The sequence below is a fragment of the Diabrotica undecimpunctata genome, chromosome 10 (genome assembly GCF_040954645.1).
Source record: "Diabrotica undecimpunctata isolate CICGRU chromosome 10, icDiaUnde3, whole genome shotgun sequence".
NCBI lineage: Eukaryota > Metazoa > Arthropoda > Insecta > Coleoptera > Chrysomelidae > Diabrotica > Diabrotica undecimpunctata.
The window spans coordinates 46,640,503-46,661,794 of NC_092812.1; the positions used below are offsets into that span (position 1 = coordinate 46,640,503).

Below are 21,292 nucleotides of genomic sequence, written 5' to 3' on the forward strand. Positions count from 1 at the left end.
CTTATTTGTTATATACAATTCCCAAAAAATAAAGATAAAAACTATAATAATATATAACAAAAAAATCACGTTTGAAAAATTTTCACCGGCGTATGTGAGTAAATCATCGAACAGTAATGAATTTAATGAGCTTATATGAATCTTTTATTTTCGCATGAGACAGTGATTAAAAGTCGCTTAGACAAAATAATTATCCCACGCAGCAACCCCTTCAAAAAACAACTCGCGGATTCGAAAGAACCGTGTGAAACCTATACCAAATCGAAAAATTATACTTGAGGGCATTAGACAAGTGTGGGAAACATTAATTCCTTATTCTAAACTGGTAGATGTAATTAGAGGGTGGAAATCAAAATGGGTCATTGTGCACCGGGGTGCAGATTGCAGAGCGGAGGAAATTTTGAAAGAAGGGGATCGTTACCACGCGCGCGCGAACGAGCATTTATTACTCGATTTCGCGTAGTAGCCCAACACAACTGTGACAACAAAGTCAATAGCTGTAGTAGTAGTTCACGTTCGCAGTTCTAGGATGTCTGTCAGGAAATTTTTTCAGTGGACTAGCCACAACTGCCTGAAGGTGAGTTTATTAATTGTTAATTACTTCAAAATAGTTTTAAGTAGCTAACAAAAAGATTGCTTTAGTGAAATGTGACATATTTGTGAAAAAGTGACAGGTGCTAATAGATCTGTTTGTTTTGATATTTTTTGGGCCATTTTATAGTGGCATCACAGCGAGTTTGGCATAATTTTTTTGAAAATAAGTAGCAAATAATACTATTAATTAAAACATACTGTTCATAACACTTTAATAATCGAATGTGTACAATTAAGTTGTTTTTATTATAACAGATTATTTGCATATCTACATCTTGACCTTTGATAATATATTTTGCATTATTTAAATATGTTAATATCAGATGTCTTCAATTTGAATAATTTATTTTTAAATATACCATCTATCCCTATGGTGAGCTATAATTAATAATAAATTGTAACTGTATGTTTAGAAGGGAAATTAATATTTAATTTTTAAGACAATAAAATAAACAACAGACAACGGATAATTACGGTTTTCCAAAATAGTTTAAATAGCTATTCTTGTTAAACAAAGCAATTTTTACTTTATCGTTTAATTATATGATGATCCCCTTTGTAATATTTATGTTGTGATTTGAATAGTAATTCAAGTATTTTATCTTAAATATCAAACACTATATCTATAAAAGGTGCTTTCCTTTAGTGATATGGCAGTATTTTTTGGTAATCTATTAAATATTCTTTAAACTTGACATTTTATTTCTTGTTCTACAAATATGTTGTTGGATCTTGCCATAGCTTTGTATGTTCGATATATCTAGAAGTTTTATATTAGATAAATCCTACTTTCATCTTCTACTTCACACAATGTGCATTCTGTAGTTTTTAAACTAATGTAATCATTAAAGGTTCCATTATTACATTTGCTTAGATTTCCTCCTGATTGTCTTATTCTTTGTAATTCTTCCGAACTTTTGCATCTTTTGCGGTGTTTTTGCATCTCTTTTGTTTAATACGTCGGAAATTTTCTACCCTCTACTCGGTTATACCACGGAATCCATGACGGTAACTAAATGTTCCATGCGGTTTTTCTTCTTCTTCTTCTTATATTATTACATTATTTCTTAATCCTGTTCTGGTCAGATTTTAAGGCTGTGATCATATTTGTGATGTTGACTGTCAGCTATCTCGCCGTTTTTTAAAAGGGCTTCCTGTTGGTCTAATAATAATAATTATTAGACTGCTTCCTAATAACAATTTTATCCCTTATGCCTCCATGCATTTTGCAGCATCCGCCTCCAGTTTTCTACCCTTAATATCTCTTTGGCGTAGGTTTTCACTTCGTGTATCGACTTCTTCCTACTGGCCGACGACTGTAGTTCCAAAAAACGTTCTACTAGGGGTTATGTTATTATCCATTCTTACAAAGTGACCTGCCTAGCGCAATCTTTGCATAATTTGCTTTCTTTGTTATATTGGTATATCTCGTGGTTGAACCTTATTCACTAGATACCATTGTCGCAAATGGGTCCCAATATCTAGTTTTCAAAAGTATTAATAAGATTTATTGTCTTTTCTATCATGATCCTTGATTCCACGGGATATGTTGCTATTGTTCGTATGATGGTTGTATATATTTTATACGAGGGGGAGAAGTATGCTTTGTTAGCAAGTATTTCCTTCTCCTCGCCGCCGTCCTCAGTTATCTGTACGCCTAGGTATGTGAGCTGTTTTACTACTTTAATATTTGTTTTGTGTATTGTCAAATTTTGTAAGTTTCGTTGTTTCCTTGCTTGTTTAGGGCTTTAGTTTTATCCACATTGACGGCTAGTACTTTTTCTTTCGCATTTTGTCGAATGCGAACCGCAAGAGATGGCTCTTGCGGTTCGTCCCATCAAGTTTACATCGTCTGCGTACATCTGCGTACAAATACCTATTTTGAGAACGATTTCCGAAGTGGAAATTGAAACGTCAATAAACGTATTTTAACCTTTAATTGTGGCTTATTCCCATTTAAATAGTAATTAGTATTTAACAAGTTTATACCGCTGTACTTTTCTGGCTGTTTTTATCTCCTTTTTTGAATAGTAGAATTAGTTGACTCATTCTTCCGGTATTTTATTGTATTTATAATTTAATTAATTAATGTTGTTAATTGTTCTGTCATTGCTGCTCCACAATATTTCAGTAATTCGTTTGTTATCCCTTCTATACCTGCTGCTTTTCTGTTCTTTAGCTTTTCAAGTATTTTACGAACTCCCTGTATATTCATATTAAGTTCTTCATTTGTGGTAATTTCTAGTGTTTCCAGTTCTAGCTTTGTTTGCTCTTCCTCTGCATAGAGTTTTTTTAGGTAGTCAATCTATGTGTGCTTTTCTGTGTTTTGGTTCTTATTGTCTGGTAATTATGGTATGCCTCTTGTGTTTTGGTTGACATGTATTTCAGGTAAGCTTTTTCTTTTATTTACATTTATCCTTCACTTATGTACAAAACCATAGAGGTCTCCGCCTTACGAACGATCTATTCTTATTTATATAATCTATTCCTACATTTCTTCGACTACATCACTTGTGTGATATATGTGTTTCTGCTTTTTTCGGTTATTCTTTTTTGGAATAAGTATCTTGTGGAGGCATCCTGTAAACTTTCGACTTTTATCTTTGTGGTGTATTCTGGCATTTTGTTATCACATATATGTGTTTTCATTCGGATTTTGCACAATACCAATGATTTATGATCGCTTCCTATTTCTGCTGATGTTAGTGCTCTCATATTCAAGATTTGAAAAGGATGTAATTCTCTATTCGACAGAATAAAGTCAATCATATATCTTTGTCCTCTAGTGTTTTCAAAAATGTATTTGTATTGTTGTTTGTAAGGAAAAATGTATTAGTAATACATATTTTGTTTATGCTGCAGAAGTCAGTCAGAAGGTCTTCGTTTTTATTTCAGATATTTTCATTATATCGCTGTTTTCCTGTTCTCACTTATGGTTCCCAAACGTGGACATTTACAAAAGAAAATATGGGCAAAATCATAAAAAATCGCTGTTTTATTCCTGGACCTATATCATTGCTAACACAGGCGTTAAAATCACCTATAATGATTATATATTCATCATTTGGGGTCTCGTTTATTCTGAAGGTGTTCGTATAAGTTTTCCCTTGCGGTAGTATCTCTGTTATTCTCTCGTGCATAGATTACTATCATATTCAGAGGTTTGACATCCAGTTTAACTGTTACACTTACTATTCTTTCAGATATATATATATATATATATATATATATATATATATATATATATATATATATATATATATTATTGAAATTCGACGGTCTAATAGGCTATCCCTAATTTCTTTTTTTTGTAATTTCTATGTCATCATTATCAACACTTTCTTCTTCTTATGCTTCGGTAAGTTCAATGCTGTCATTGTAAAATATATCTATTGTGCTGTTTCTTTTTTGTTTAGATTTTTATACACATTAATGGGTTTTTTCTACCTTTAAGGATTTTCGAAACTTTTCTTTGAGCTCTTTGTCATCGTAATGTCTGCGGTGAATATTGTCCAAATAGTCTCTTTTTATATTTATCTCAGAATTGATACTGTTGCTTGTATCCTTGTATTGCTGGTAGGTGTACTCTATATTTTCTTTTGCTCGGTTCATTTAACTTTCCTAAGAATTTACATACCACTTTGAACCCTTCTTTTAGTGCATAGATGGCTCCTTGACTATCGGACGTGATAACAATCTCTTGTGCCAGATATTTTTTATCCAACTTCAACTTTCATCAAAGTTGAATCACGAATTGGGTCTAACAATTCTTTTATTGACCATCCTATGTTTGCTCTTTATTTTCACGCTTTCCACTAGGATGTGTAAAAGTGTGAGATTAAAAATTATTTCTATAGCAGGCGTTGGACTTGCTCTCAATGTACTTGTTATGCATTCGCAACCTAGTCATTGCCGTGTAAATCAACTTTAGGATTTTTGAGTTACATTCCCAATTTTTTCCTGCAAAATTTATGCATTATATCTACGTCATAATTATTCCAGATAAGTTTATTATCCAGAACAAGGCCTAGATATTGAACTTCTATTTCCCAGCAACTATGCTCCAATCAGTTGTAATGGAAAGGTAAATGCTATCAAGGTTGTTTTACTAATCTTAATTTAACTAGATCTTACACTGGGCGTTCTATCATATCTGGTAACATTATTTATGATTCATCTTTCTTTAGAAGGTGTTATGGCTTTTGGTTCTTTTTGATGATACGTCGTTTCGGTTTAGCAGAATTTTAGTAGTCTAGACGTTAACAATGACACACTTTTTCATTCTAATTTTAGAATATATAGTTATATATTTCCAATCAGGAAACCAAAACGTCAAATAAAAATCGTACGTGACTTATTGCAAATGAGGTGTTTCCATGTACGTCAATTTTATGCCTATAAAATTGGTGCATAAATTTTAACCATTAGACCTTTATCTGAATCATGTCACAAAAATTATTAGGATTATTGGGAAATTATTTCAACTAGCGCGTTGTGTTTTGAATACGTTTGGCAAAATTCCATGTTTATTTTCATCGTCAAATTCTGTTTAAATTTTAATTTAAGCATCAACAGGTTATTTTCCAGTTAGTTACTCAGGGATTTGGAAATTCATTACAGCGTAATACGGCGGCGAATGAAATAATAACCGAAATATTGATTTAAAACGTTAAATATATATATACAGAGTGCTCTTTGTTGGCTCTAATTAGATGTTTTAGAGAAACTTGACATAATTAATATCTAAAAATTTAGGATGAGTTAGAACCTCTTACCACTTCCGGTTATATCGGAAGTTGACTAAAACTTCCTTATTTTAAATCTAATGTCCTGTTTACTATTTTTTGTTGGGGATAAGCCACAATTTGACATTAAAATAAGTTTATTTCACGTTTCGATTTCCACTTCGGAAATCGTTCTCAAAATACAAAACATTAATAAATTAAACAAATTTTGTTTTTGTTACTTGGTAAAAAAAATGTTTTAATTATTTAATTTTATCTGACTCATTCATATTAACATTTCAATTACATATTATACACATTAAAGAAAATGACATAAAAATTATACTGTCAATATTTTTAAGTTGCGTTCCTGGGACGACTTTATTGGAAGATAGTTCATTCGATTACATGAAATCAACTTTAACTTAAGAATACCTGTCAGAAAAATCATAAAATGTGATTTGTCTCTAAAAAGACAACCACATGCAATGATGACAGTAAAATTCTCCTGTTAGTGATGCCATAAAAAATACACAGAAATTTCAACGATGGGAAAGAAACATAATACGCAAGATATATGGAGGAACAAAGGATAATCGCGGCGTATGGAGAAGAAAAAGAAATAAGAAAGTAATGAAGCTCTACAAGCAAACAAGCCATCATACAAAAAGTAAAAGCACAAAGAACACGTTGGATGGAAGATGTCTATAGGATGACCTCAAACATACATGCAAAAAAAATATTAACAAGAGTGGGTGGAAAGCGCAGATGAGGAATACCAAAAAATAAGTGGTTAGAAGAGGTTAAAACTAATGTAAGAAAACTAAAAATACCGAACTGGGGGAGGAAAAGACGAAAAACAGAGATGGGTGGAAAAAAATAGTGACGAAAATAGAAGCCATGGGCCTCCAGACCTAAAGAACTGATATCTATATAGTGATCCCATAGTAAATAGTGAGGAAAAAATATAAAAAACCTCATGATAATATCCCGACATGCTAAGTATTTGGTCTTACTTTTAGTTTACTCCCAATATTAATGATGTATCCTCGATATGTAATTGACTTACTAATGGTGATATTTTCTTTCTATTGATTTCCTCTTTTAATATGGGTAAACAGATCGTACTTTATTCTGCCGAGAAATGCGACGCAATTGTTTTTATTTAACAGAATTAGAACCGCTTCTTTGATTTTTTTTAACATCTGTTTCTTTCAGGACTATATTCGAATCTTTCCATTGAACTCTATGTTCAGTTTCCCATGCGTGTTTATATATTTGAGATCTCTCAAATTCTCTATTTTCGATATAAGATTGATGTTCACTTATTCTAACATTCAATAGTCTTGATGTTTCACCTCGATACCAAAGGGTTTGAAGTTACGTCCAGCATATTCGAGCAGGTTACAAAAAAATTCTACACGAGGCCAGTTTATCCATGATCCAAGAAAGGTTAAAGTTTCATAGATCAAATTTATTTTTTATTTACCAAGACATTGTAAGTATTGAAGATTTACTTTTCTATATAATATCAAATTCTGATTTTGATCGAGTTATTTTTAGTTTACATATAGTATATGAAAATTCATATGATAAACAAAGAAATATACATTTAAATAATTTTCTTAATATCCTTTTAAATATACAGATATAAAAAGCAGATATCTGTTAAATATACAGAAATGCAACGCAGACTTTAATGCTGTCAAAAGGTCTAAACTTTGCTGTTACTCATCCATCTATTCCAAAATTAGAGATAATTAGCTCAGTGGAGAAAATATATCAATATTTACCAACCCACGAAAAAGAAGAATACAGACTACTATGTAAAATTGAATTAGAAAAGTCTAATAGAATTAAACAGAACATAAGCAAAGAGGAACAAGCTGTAAGAACTTTGAAAAATAATGACGCCACAATTATACTACCAGCAGATAAAGGAAATGCAAATAATGGATAAAATTCAACATGAGGACAAAATGAAAGACCTAATAACTAACGGACCTTGTACCAAATTAATAAAGGATCCAACGAAGCCTCTGGAAAACAGGATATTATATAGAATTTTATTCAAGGTTAAAGATTATTTAACAGATTATCAAAGCAAATTAATTACACTTCATTACATCAAGACACCTCATTGTTATGGAGTACCGAGAGTTCATAAAGCGAATACACCACAGACCTATTTGTAGTACCATGAATTTTCCTTGTACTGTCAGAATTTTATTAAATACAACCATTTGCAAATAATCATGACACATTTATAACGAATACACAACATTTTTTAAATAAATTATGTAATAATTAATTTAATTCAAATAATATTTTAGTAAATCTTGACATAAATAGTTTATTTACAAATGTGCCATTAGATAAGATTTTAAAAATAATCCAAACAAAATTAGAGAATGATGATACATTGGCAACTAGAACAAGACTAAATTTATCAGCTATAATGGAGTTATTGACATTATGTACTGATAATATCTACTTTCAACTAAATAATTAATTCTATAAACAAAGTTTTGGTCTAGCAATGGGATCTGCTTTATCTCCATTATTAGCGCATATATTTATGGAAGATTTCAAAACAAATATTATTTCTAAACAAAATTTAAGAACCACAGTGTGGTAGATGATGTATTCTCAATATAGTATCATGGATCAAAGTTGTTGGACACATTCCAACTATCTTCCAATAAAGTCGTCCCAGGAACATAACTCAATGATATTATGCTACCTTATACAGAGTGTTTTACGAGATACTACATTTTGTTTAGTGAACATTTTTTTATATTGTCTATTTTGATGAAACATTTTGTGGATAAAATAATATTTAATATACAGGGTGATTCAAAACACGAACTTAAAAATTTCCTAACTCTTTTAAGCGGATCACCCTATATATTATGGCGTTATTAGAAAGAAGTTTCTTCTTCTTTGGTGCCTATTTTTTCGAATATTAGCGATCATCCTGGCTATAATTATTCTATTGATTGATGTCTTAAATAGATTAATTGTTGGGGAGAACCATTTCCTCAGGTTTTTTTACCTATGATATTCTTCTTCTCCCATTTTCTCATATTCTCTGTACATCACTTCTCTTTATTTCCCCATTCTTCGTAGTACGGTCTCTTGGTTATCTTGTATGTCCATAATATCCTTAGGATTCGCCTGCATAGCCACATCTCGAAGGATTCAAGTTTCTTCTCCATCGCCTCAGTAAGTGTCCAGGATTCAATTCCATAGTATATTATTGAGAAGATATAACACTATAGGAGCCTTACTTTGATGTCCAGATTAAGGTTGTGGCTTTAAAGGTGTCTGGCAATGTTGTTCAATGCACTCCTACCCTTCTCTATTCTACTTTGTATCTTATGTGAGTGATTCCATTGTATTCCACAGGATACTAAACGATATCCTCCCAATATAGATAAACAGTTTTATTCGGTCCACTGGTGTTTTCTTGATAATCAGTTGTGGGCCTTCAATTTTCATCCATTTAGTTTTTGATATGTTTATTTCTAGTCCAAATCTTTCACTTATTTCATTTATTTTGTCCATTTTTTTTGTTAACTTTTTAGACTGCAAAAACAACTGTGTCATCCGCATATCAGCTGTTATTTAGGCGTTCTCAATTTAGCATTCCATATTCGCAATTTTCCAAGACTTTTGCCTAACGCGTCCCAGAATCTGTATTGCTTGCGTAGGTTGATCTCCAAGATATGTTCATTATGGCTGATTGGTTCCAGTATAAATTTTGTATTCTACGCTGGTCTTTATCAACCATTCGGGGTTTTGTTAGGACATCCATCATTTTTTGGTGTTGAACTATGTCGAATGCTTTTTGGTATTCCAAAAAGCAGGTGTAGATATCACAAGTCATATCTCCACATTGTTGAAATACTGCGTAGACTGAACAGTCCACCTCTCGTACCACCTACGTCTTTCACGAATCTAAACTGTGAGTCTTGTATTTTCTCTTCGTATAGATCTCAGTGGTTCCCAACCTCTTTTCGGCCTACCGCCCATTTTTCCAAAAACAAAATACTTAACGCCCCCCTTAAAAAACTCTTCCATTCTTAAAATTAGTAACGCACTTTCATTCACAATTGTTTTATCTTTTTTGGGTCAAAGGCTACCTTAAATATGATTCGACGGCCCCTTATCTAATCCAAGCAACAACAAATTAAAAAAAAAATGTTTTATTCAAAAATAAAGTATTCATGTATTGATCAAACTTTAGCTTAAATACATATCATAAAAAACAATATAATAATAATATAACATTTTTAATGAGAAGGCTGAGCTTGATGTAATGATAGTAATCTGTCAATATTTGGTTCCATACTTGTCATCAACAATCTTAAATCACCGCGCTCCACTATGGACAGTCTACTTCTCTTCTTTGTTAATAAATTGTTGACTATGCTAAATCCTCTTTCGGCTAAATACGATGAAGGAAAGGCAATGAAAAACTTCTTTGATGCAGCCTATAAAGCTGGATATAATACTGAAATTTGACATTGCAGCCAAAATTCTTGATATCCATTTTTAAATTTCACTTTTAACTCTTCATTTGTTGACAATTCTATCAATTCCTCCTGTAGTGATAATTCTGCTGTTTCTAAACTTGAGAACGGTTCTAGCACCCAATCTGGAATAATCAGACCAAGGATATCCTGAAATATATTCCTAAAATCTTCTTGAGTGCTTCCAAGTGCTGGCAATATACCAGAATGTCTTCATCATTTGTCTCCACAGGAAAGATTTTGAAACTGATGAAATTGTCTCCGACCCAAATTTTGCCTATACAAATTAAGTTTTGACACGAACGAGGAAATAGTTCCTTTTGCTTTGATCAAATTCAAATTATCACCTTGTAGCTGTAGGTTTGTTTCATTAAATTTATCGTATAAATCAGTTAAATAAGCAATATCGCTCTTAAGTTTTAATAAATTGTCCCTCAAAGAATCATCTTTGCTTTCAAAAAACTCTAAAACTGAGTCAAAGAGATCATAAAATCTTTTTAGACATGTACCCTTCAAAAGCCATCGAACTTCTGTGTGCAACAATAAACGATTAAAATTCTCGTCGTTTTCATCACACAGTTTTCTAAACAATCTATCATTGAGAGCACTGCTTCTGATCTTGTTAACTGCAGTAATTACATATTGTAGTGAACAATGAAGGCGATCACTAAGATTTTTTGCAACTAAATACTGTCTGTGAATTACACAATGCACGGCGAGTATATTTGGTACCGCTTTTTTCAAATATGCTATCAGTCCGCGGTGTCGTCCAACCATTGCCGGAGCACCATCTGTAGCAACAGTTATGACATTTTACAGAGGTATACCTTTATCTGTAAAATAGTGTTCCAGAACATCAAATATCGATTTGCCTTTAGTATCTGTTTCCAGTGTTCTTACAAATAACAGTTCTTGACAGATTTTTTCACTTTTTATGAAGCGAACGTACACAAGAAGTAAAGACTCATTGTTTGGCAGAGTTGATTCATCAAGCTGTAAATAAAACTCAGTAGTCTTTAAATAATCAGTTAGAGAATGCTCCACATCCTCAGACATTTCGTCAATTCGCCTCTGTACCGTATTATTGCTTAATGGAATTTTTTTAATAATATCAGATGCCGGCTGGCGCAGTACAGTCCGCAAAACTTCACTTACAGCTGGCAGTATTAATTCTTCGCCAATAGTATGGGGTTTTCCTGATTTAGCTATAAGTAAGGAAATGTTATAAGAAGCACGTAGCCCATCATCGTCTTGCTTTGATGCTGCTGAAAAGATACTAGCTAAAGTTGGACGTTTGAAATGTTGTTTTTTGAGCATTTCAAAATATGATAAATTTCTGTCTTTTCTGTCGGGATGTATTTTGGTCAAATGTTCTTGTAATCGTGAAGGTTTCATGGCTTCATTTGAGAAAACTCTCTGGCAAATTAAACACATTGGTAATGCCTTATTAGAAGGCGACTGAATAAAACCATACTTCAAATATTCGACATTGTATTGTCTGCACTTTTTCTTTGGATCGGACATACTGTAGGTATATCTGTAAAAATAAATATGCTGTAGCGACCCGCTTTAATAATTTTAAATAATAAACTTTTAAATATTTTTTTAGTTAGCAAAATCAATATTTCAGAGTGGCGGAATATCCAAGCAAGTAGTCGAGAAATTTAAAACATGCCACAAGTAAATAAATATACACTGAGAGAAGAATTTGAGGAAAAATTACAAAACAACTTATTAAAAATTACCATACTGTACACATATTATAAAAATAACTTTATATTCAGTTTATTTTTGGCAGTCTATGATCAGTATAGTAAATTTTATTAAGATTTTTTGTACTTTTTCCCCAATTCTTCTCTCAGTGTAGGTAGGTCCTAATTAACTTTTAACTTTGATCCAGTTTGTGCAAGTTGGTACTTTTTGAATATTTTACAATAACTGTACATATAAGGAAACAAATTTAGATTTATTACATTTTTACAAATACCTCGTAAATTACGATAGGGAAAAATAATAAAGAATTATAGTAAGTGATATAAATGCCACGTAGATACTTACCTTTGTGACAAATATGTATTACAATAAAATATATTTCTAATAAATGCACTGCAACTTTCTGCAAATAACACACAGAAAATTCACCACCCTGCTTTAGCGAAACAATCTGGAATGATTAAGTTATGCCTGACCATGCCGCTGCGCAAAGGAGGAGCCAAAATTCACTTAAAGCAGAAAGGTTCTACTAGAAGTGGAATTATACTAACCAAACTGAAACGTTCTATGTTCGACTGCAACGTCGAAATTGTTGCAGTGTTGGACTGAGTGATAAATAAAAAATTGCACGGTGCATAACCAAAATGCATTTTGTGCATTTCGTTTATATTTTCGGATTGTTAGAAGTTGTTAGAAGCAAAGAAGCAATGAGTTACTTTAGGGGGGCGGCAGCTGTTCCTCAACGCCCCCCAAATTTTTCTTGGACCCAAACAGCCACCTTATCTCTCTTCAACGCCCACCGGTGGGCGGTACCGCCCCCGTTGAGAACCACTGGTATAGATTATATAGTCTTCGAGACTGTAAAAAATTCAGGTATCTGAAACTTTTTTAGTTATTATAGACCTATACGTTTTCTGTACATACTTCGGCATCTTTTTTAATTATTAACAATTAAGTGTAAAAAATGCCAATTTTTCGTTTTTTTGCCTATTATTAAAAAGCTGAATATTTGACGTAAAATTACAAAACTTTATCTTTTAGAACATTAAAAACAAGAAAATCGCGATTGCTAAAACATGTAAAATTAATTTTTTGCTTCGAAAACTGCAAAATAACGCAAAATCATTAATTGTTTATAACTATTGTAAAAATTAAGGTAGATATTTGTCATAGTTTAGAAATTCTTAAAATTTCAGAACGATCTATCAATTAGTTTAAAAGTTATTTTATGGTTTATCCCAGAGACCAGCAATAACATTAGTCAGAAAATAATGAAGGTACGTTAATTCTACGCATACCAAATGAAAGTTTAAATCTTGAGTTATAAACATTTAGAATAACTTTTAAACTCGTGCTCGTAGATAAAATCTTTTTCATATTCGAAAAGCTGATAATTTTTATTAATCGAGGCAATTAAGCGCAACAATCGGCTCAACCTTAGAAAATCGGCGCAGTAAGACGGATTGAGATGCACTTAGGCGAATTCGATTCTTGAGAGCTTCAGGAAATTTTGTGAACTAACGCGATCATCAAGAAATAAAAAATTGCATTTTCCAGAGTTGCAAATTTAAAAAATTTTAGCTCGGCAAATATTGAATAAAATACGTCCAATTTTGCTACTCGGGGATTTAAGGGTCGCTGAATACTAATATCGTGTCGGCGAAGGTCTCCGGTGTACCTGGTGCCCAGTGTGGACAGTATATACCTCGTCCCCCAGAGTTTTATTCAAATTCCATACAAAATCCTTCGAAACTCGTTTCTAGAAATATCATTTCAAGGAAGGTGGGAAATGCAATAAAAATTTGATAAATAATATATGTAGAATGTTCTGTCGGTAATGAAAGGCATAACTGAAAAATTCGAATGTTTTATTTATCTTGTACGTAATAAGTTTAATATAAAAAAAATTAATTATTTTTAAATGAATTAAATCAATTACTTACTTTAATTTATACAACTTTTTATGCCCGTTTTTTATTTAATAAATAAATTTACCAATATAAAAACCAATGCGACAAAATATGCACGTGAGCGTTTGTACTATTGTTGTATACAGTAAAAGTAGATAAAGAACTCCTTACCGGAAGTAGCTTAAAAGGTAGCTCAATACTACCAATTTTTTTTAAAACCAGGGTTACTAACTTTACTATAAAAAAGGAGGTCAATTAAAAAAAAATGCCAGTAAACAAAATTTTTGAACCTGGACCAGGGTCCGGTGACTTTCGTCAACAAATCATCATCATCATCAGTGGCTTTACAGCTCTTTATGAGATAAACCCTTCTTCAGAACAATCCTCCATTCGCCCCTGTCTCTGGCAACTCTTCTCCATGCTCTAATTCCGATAGACTTCAAATCATTTTCTAGGTTGTCTTGGTACCTAAGTCTCAGTCTTCCTCTTCGTTGTCCGATCGGCCGTCTTCGGTCAAAAACTTTTCTGACTATGGCATCTTCCTCTCGTCTGATTACATGACCTATCCATCTGAGGCGTGCTACCTTAATGAATTTTACAACGTCAGGTTCTCCAAATCTTCTATGCAACTCAAAATTGTAACACCTGCGCCATAAACCTTGTTCTTTTATGCCTCGTCAACAAATAGTAAGCTGTATAATAGTAAGCAAAAAATCGAAAAAATGGCACTTACAATTTAATTGTTAATAGTTAAAAAAAGACCGAAATCTGTGCAGAAAACGTATAGGTATTCTTTATATAGGTATATAATAACTAAAATAAAATTCCGAAAAGGTTTTTTTGCTTATTTCACTGTACTAATGCATGGCTCATTCTTCTTCTTTTGGTGCCTATCCTCTGTGGATGTTGGCAATCACGTTGGTCCATACAACTTTGTTGACAGCTGCTCTAAATAGATGTATGGTAGTTATTCCTGCCTACTGTCTGATGTTCTTCAACTACGATGTCCTTCTGCGCCCTTGAGATCTTTTGCCTTCTATCTTGCCTTGTAAAATTAGTTGAATGAGTTGATACTTCTCATTGCGCATCACATGCCCTAAGTATGTCATCTTTCTGATTTTCACGATACGCATAATTTCCAGATCTTTATCCATACGTTGGATCACGGTGTTGTTTGTAACATGATGGATATAGGAAATTTTGAGCATGGGGCGGCAGCCCCACATTTCGAAGGCTTCTAATCGTTTAGATGTTGCCTCCGTCAAGGTCCAGGCTTCGACTCCATATAAAAGGGTAGAAAATACATAGCATCTCAAGACTCGTGTTCTTAGATCAATGTTCAGGTGCATATTACATAAAATCTTCCTAAGGCAATTGAAGACAGCGCTCGCCTTTTCTATACATCTTATTTCCTGTGAGTGGTCCCATTCCTTATTTAGGCTGCATTCAAGGTATGTAATTTTGTCGATTATTTTCAAGGGTTTATTATTAGCTGTGAATTGGTGCTGTATTACGTCGCTTTTACTTACTACAAGAATTTTGGTCTTCTTACAGTTTAATTTCATGCCGTATCTGTCACAGGCTTCCATTACACGGTCTATTAATGTTTGCAGATCCTCCGCATTATCAGCAATCAAAACCGTATCGTCAGGAAATTCTGCAGTTTCATAGATTTTGTTCAGTAGACTCGTGAGGAGTTTGAGTTGGTTGTTTTCAAATAGTTTCAATATTTCAGCTTGTATGTTATCAGGTCTAGGTGCTTTGTAGGTTTTTAGTCTTTTTATTGCATATGTTACTTCACTGAGCGAGTTTTTATCGAGGTTAATCAATTTCTTCATTTAAAAAACGTTTTTTGACTTATTTCAGATGCCCCTGAAGATGCTCTAGGGAGCGAAAGTACTTGGGCAAGATTTAATTAATAAAACTGTACTCGATATCTGCCTTTAATTTTCAAAGTTCATTCTTTCAATTGTTCATAGAATATTTCTATTTCCTGCTCTGAGCTTTCCGAAGTTAGGGCATATGCTTGAATAATGTTCACGTTAACTGGTTTAGCATTAATTTTGAGTACTGCAACTATATCTCATATTCCTATAAAACTAAGTACACATTTGTTAACTTCTTTATTTACTATTATAACCACTCCGTTTTTGTTTCTTGTTGTAGTATCTCCACAGTTTGGTTTTCTAGAATGGCTCATTAGACTTTTTTAGACATTAGACAATATAATATAGAAGCACTTTAAATTTTGCTAACTATTTTCTGTACCTACATTTAGTAGTTATTGATATATTTAGCTTTAAATGTATTGAATAAATGTTTGTTTTATGTCTTTGATTTTAGTTTAGTTTAGTCAATTTAGTTTTAAGCCGTATTTGTTACATGCTTCTACAACGTTATCCATCATCCATTGTAGCCCCTGCGCACTATCTGCCTGCAACACTGTATCATCTGCATATCTAATATTGTTTATAAGTTGGCCATTTGCAGCAATCCCATCTTCTGATTCGTCCAAGGCCTCTCTAAAGATGTTTTCAGACTATATGTTAAATAATGCCGGTGACAATATGCAACCCTGTTTAACTTCTTTTTCGACTGTCAAGATCACGGACAGTTCATTTTCTAATCGTACTGTTGCTTTTTGTTGGAGGTATCAGTTTGAGATCAGTCTTATATCCTTACCATCGAGTCCTGATATTTTTAGGATATCGATTAGTTTCCCATGTGGGGCTTTATCAAATGCCTTCTCGAAATCAATGAAACATGCATACACATCGCAGTTGACATCCATGACTCTCTATCTGAATACGTCGTGGAATATTCCTATATATCGCAACACCCTTTTTATTAATTATGATTTAAGAGAAAGAAGTTATTTATTTTACTAATACAACCATAAGGTAATATTTTATTTCACGTACAAGTTTTATCAAGAGGGAGAATCAAATAATAAATCCAGCGGAAATTTGAACGTAATGAAACATCCTGTCCATCAAAAAAAGTAAACTCACAAAGGATAAAGACGAAGGGATTTATATTTGATCAACACGGCGGGTACTAAAGCTCAGAAACTTGAAATAGTAACATCGTCAATGGTTAATCCAACAAGACAACGGTATATCGATTACTTGCTTCACAGGATTCGGTTCGTGCATGAAATAAATTCTCTCATAAAAGAAGGATTTGTAGGACTTTCAGCGAGGACATCCTTTCTGGATATAAGTTTACTGCAGAAGATATATACTCGGGAATTTTGTAGAAGAGTTGAACGAATATTGTAAATATCAAAGAAGATAAAACAAACAAAAAGTTTTTTTTGTTACTGTCCTTTCTTGTTCAATTATTTTTCTAATATTTTCTATTTGTTCCACATTATTTTCCCCATAGTTTTTCTTTCCCTGTTTATAGGATTCATAATTCAAATTTTGGAGAGGGCCGGAAAAAAAGTTTAACGAAATAGTTTCAGTAGCAAATCCAAAGTCAGTTAGAATCAGACCATTTGCTTTGATCCAATTGCATTAGCGGATATGCCTTTTGATGATGCTGCATCATCATCATCATCATGCTAGTGCATTATTAAATACGTCTTCTATATCTAGGAAGGCGCTTAATGCAATCTCTCCTTTATTAATGGCGTGATTGATTTTCTGATCTACTTCATCCAGAGCTGTTTCTGTTATTTTTTCTTCCTGGTAAGCATGCTGGTTACCATTGAGAGGATGATCCCTCAATGGCTCCTCCTTAATGTGTCTATCGAAAAATTTTTCAATTATTTTCAGTTTTCAGATTGTTAACAGAAGTTATGTAAGACTGATCGGCCTGTAGAATTTAGGTAGGACGTTGTCTTGTCGTCTTATTTTGTGTATGTACACTACCCTTATAGTTGTCGAAGTCTTCGGTATATAACCTAGTGCTATGCTGGCCCTAAAGATTTTTGTTAGGATGGGCAATAGGACTTTCAATCCTTTTTGTAGTAGCTCAGGAAATATTTCATCCTCTCTTGGAGATTTAAATGGAGCAAAGTGGTTTATGACCCACTTTACGTTTTCCGGTTTGATGTTTATTGTAGAAAATTCCCAGTCTGATTTTCTAGGATGTTTAGGTCGCTCTAGGTTTTCAGCCTGAGTGTGCTTATCAATAATTGTTAAGCTTGGGAAGTGGTTATGTAATAAGGGCTCTAGCGTGTTTCCTTTTTAGATTCGGCAAACGTGCCATCAGGTATTTTAAGCAGGCCTAGTCCCTGTGCTGTATTCTTGGAAAGAATCTTTGGATTTTAGTGCTTGCAGGTTCTTGAGTGCTTGAGACAGGATCTCCTCCAAGATTCCCTTTTACTATTATCCTTATACTAGACAATGGAATAAAAATAAATACAAATAGCTGGGACTGAAACTTACAACAAAATACTTGTTGAAGCCATTAGAGAGAAATATTTAAAGAAAATCAATAGCATTGCAGAACAGAGTAGTATGGGATAAAAAATAAGAAAAGAAAACAAATCCAAAATATGTACTAGAATTTCCTGTAAAGTCGGTTTTACGGGCGAAGATTTTACGTGACAACGTCTTTTTTATATATTATTTTATATATTATATATTATTATATTATTATTTTATATATTATTTATATTTTATATATTATATTTTTATATATTATTTTATATATTATTTATTTTATATTATATTATTGATCTTATTATTTTCTACAAAATTTATTTGAAAATTTTTTCGATATATCAATTAGTTGCGGAGATATCGATCATTGAAGTTATTGTTTGCTACCAGTATTTTATATATTTATTTTTTTCAGTTATAAAAAATTACTATTTCCAATTGTGTCTACCAAGTATGGTCACATGTATTTGCCTACATATTAAATAATAATAAGTACAGATAATGTTATGTGACGTTCACTTCTGATTATATATTTTTTAATATTTTTAATTTTAAAGAATCAATTTGAAAATCAAAACACTTATTCAGATCGAAGGTTCAAATTTTTGCTAAATAAATTTGAAATTAATTAAAATTTGTAAATGTAAATGGTAAAGTTGAAAATTAAAACATTTACTAAAATTGGAATTTGAAATTCTTGCTAAACACAGTTAAATTCTAACTCCGCGCGTGGTGATTGGTCGGTTTAGTTCGTTTGTTTGGTCGCCCTGTTTTGACAGGTTAGAAGTTATAATTTGTTATTTTAAATGTTTGACTAGAAATACGCGCTGTTTCTTCTCAATCGACTGAATTACGATTGATTGCAGAGTGATTTAAACTAATAATTTACTTAACACTATCAACATTTGTCAATAGTATGACATAACCTATAAACTCAGTTTCTTAACTTTTGTGTCAATCTAACAATTAATCAATCAATCATAGTTTACGATAATGAAATATTAGTGTACAATTATTTACCTTTATTGTTGTAGTTGTTGTAAATGACGAATCTAAGCACTCCACATTTTCACTACAGACACAGCTGACGATACTTTCAACGATTTTCAAGTTTAGCGATTCAACGCGCCTAATTCTCTAGTGCCGCGCGCAGCGGACCGATCATGTTTGAGTGGGAGACGCAAGGCATTCGCCGGTCCGGCGGGCCTCTCTCTCGTTCGGCGACTCACTGTAACAGACGTGAGCGGGCGTTACACTTTTTCTTAAATGACTCCGAGCCACAACCTAATTTAAGACGTTGTCACGTCAAAAGAAATAATGAACATAAACGTACATTTTTTACCTGGCTTATGCTAGGCTAAGAGATGCTATAAAAAGAATAAGGAATCAGGCAAGATATTTTGACCTAGAAATAAACCAGAATAAGTCAAAGTACATGATACTCAGAAATAAAAAGAAAAAAGAACATAGTCAGTTTACTTTCACATTTAACGAAGCAAGAGAATATAAATTTGAGACAGTGAACAATTTTATTGAGACATGAAGAATTAGAGTTGAATGATCACTGATGAAATCCAAATATGTATATAGAAAAACGAATTAAGAATTTATAAGACGGTAATAACACAGTGACAGATGAAGGTAAAGTAGGGATCATGCAAATATCAGATATGGAGAATTTAGAAAGGGGGGAAAGGAAAACCTTTAGAGCTTTATATGGGGGCAAGAGCGCGGTGAGTGAATTCAAGTTTGGGTACGACGAAGAAATAAAGAGCTAGACGAACTATATAATGAACCTAGCATCAGCCCCATCATAAGATAACCAAGAATTAGATGGATGGGATCATAATATGTGATAAATGGACAATATGTACTTATATTTTTGAAATGTGTAATGATTTATTTGTATTTCAGCTCTAGGTCTATATGGCCTGTTGATCATTAAAAATAAAAAATAATAAAGTGACATGGTCCAAAAAAAATTTAACGATAATGGAATAGATTTTTCTATTGGGATAATTGCTTCATACTGTTTTTATTTTTATCTATTCGTGAATTAAAATATCTTATTATTAATATGTATTTTTCTTTCTATCCTGTTTTGTCAAATTGTTTTGTACGTGAACTCTAATTTGTAACTTTTATTTTCTCCGTATATGTGTGATAAATGTTCGACTGAATAAATTTTAAAATCGATTACATTTTCAATTAGCCAATATATTTCTATTTTGTTGCAGGTATTTAAAAATTGGTCTACATCTATTCAAAACCGAAGGCAGCGAAAAAAATACACCAGCTACGGTTCGGCAATATCTTTATCAAATTATGGCTACAGGGGAAGCATTTCAACGGAAATAACGATCCTCGATGACCTTCATCCCTGCACCTGCCAAACTACCAACAACGAGGTTAATGAGAATAGACTTAATGAGTGCATAGAGAAAAGGGATTTGTCATACTAAGTATGATTTTGATATACAGGTTTTCCCTTGAAATGCAAGCATTCTTCTGTATATTATCAGCGGAAATATATTATAGTCCCCTAAATTTTTATTGTTTAAAATAAAAAGTACTTTAAGAATAAAAAGGGGATAGTCGTTGTGAATTAAACTGTGTATCCACACGTCATATCCACGTAGTATTATATACTAGTCTGTTTGGAATCTACAAGATTTGTTTCATTCACAATTTTTTGGGACGTACCATAGATAGTACACAAAATTATTTAAAAATTTTTTACTTTGTATGATGTTTTGACTGTGATATTAGCACCTAAGTAATATATACATTTTATTTCAACGGTCTTCTTTTATTTTTATCCCAGGTTTATCTTTTTTTGGCGTTAACACCTAGTAAAAATCGTACTAATGTTGGCCAGAGCATCCACGATTTCGCTGTTTAACCTTTGCCGCTACCATTAAAAAAATTTACCCTACCGCTACCATCGGTATGAGATACCGCTGGAACTAAAAGTCACTTGGGTGCTTGCATACTGCTCCAGTCAGGGGCAAAAATGCCACTGTACCTCTAAAAATCATACGAACAAGCTGAATTTAGCTAAAAATGTCAATTTTTTTACCCCAAAAAGATGCAAAATAGATTGGCACTCCTACCCTCGGGCTGGTAGCTTTTTCACGAGAAAAAACGCAAAGCAAAGCGCTGAACCATCTCCAACGACAACGTTGAAATGTTACCTTTTCTTTAAGGGAGACTTAACAACATATGTATTGTTAGATAAATTTTAAGTTCAGCGATAAATCAAAAACTGTTTATTAAAATAAAATAAAATACATTAAAATCGAATAAAATAGACTAAAATAAAATAGACAAAAAAAATATATAAAATAATATAAATATAATAATAAATAGAATAAAATAAAGTAAAATAAAATAGAATAGAATAAAATAAAGTAAAATAAAATAGA

The 21,292-nt window shown here is 32.4% G+C and overlaps 1 protein-coding gene and 1 long non-coding RNA gene across 7 annotated transcripts in view; one reads left to right on the top strand and one right to left on the bottom strand.

Moving 5' to 3' along the window:
- Positions 1-21,292, bottom strand: part of Asph (Aspartyl beta-hydroxylase) — a 192,978-nt gene that overhangs the window by 126,092 nt on the left and 45,594 nt on the right. The gene's annotated exons all lie outside the window — the stretch shown is intronic.
- LOC140452292 (uncharacterized) lies at positions 441-20,666 on the top strand. Its single transcript, XR_011952161.1, has 2 exons — positions 441-577; positions 20,105-20,666. It is a non-coding gene; the product is annotated as an uncharacterized lncRNA (long non-coding RNA).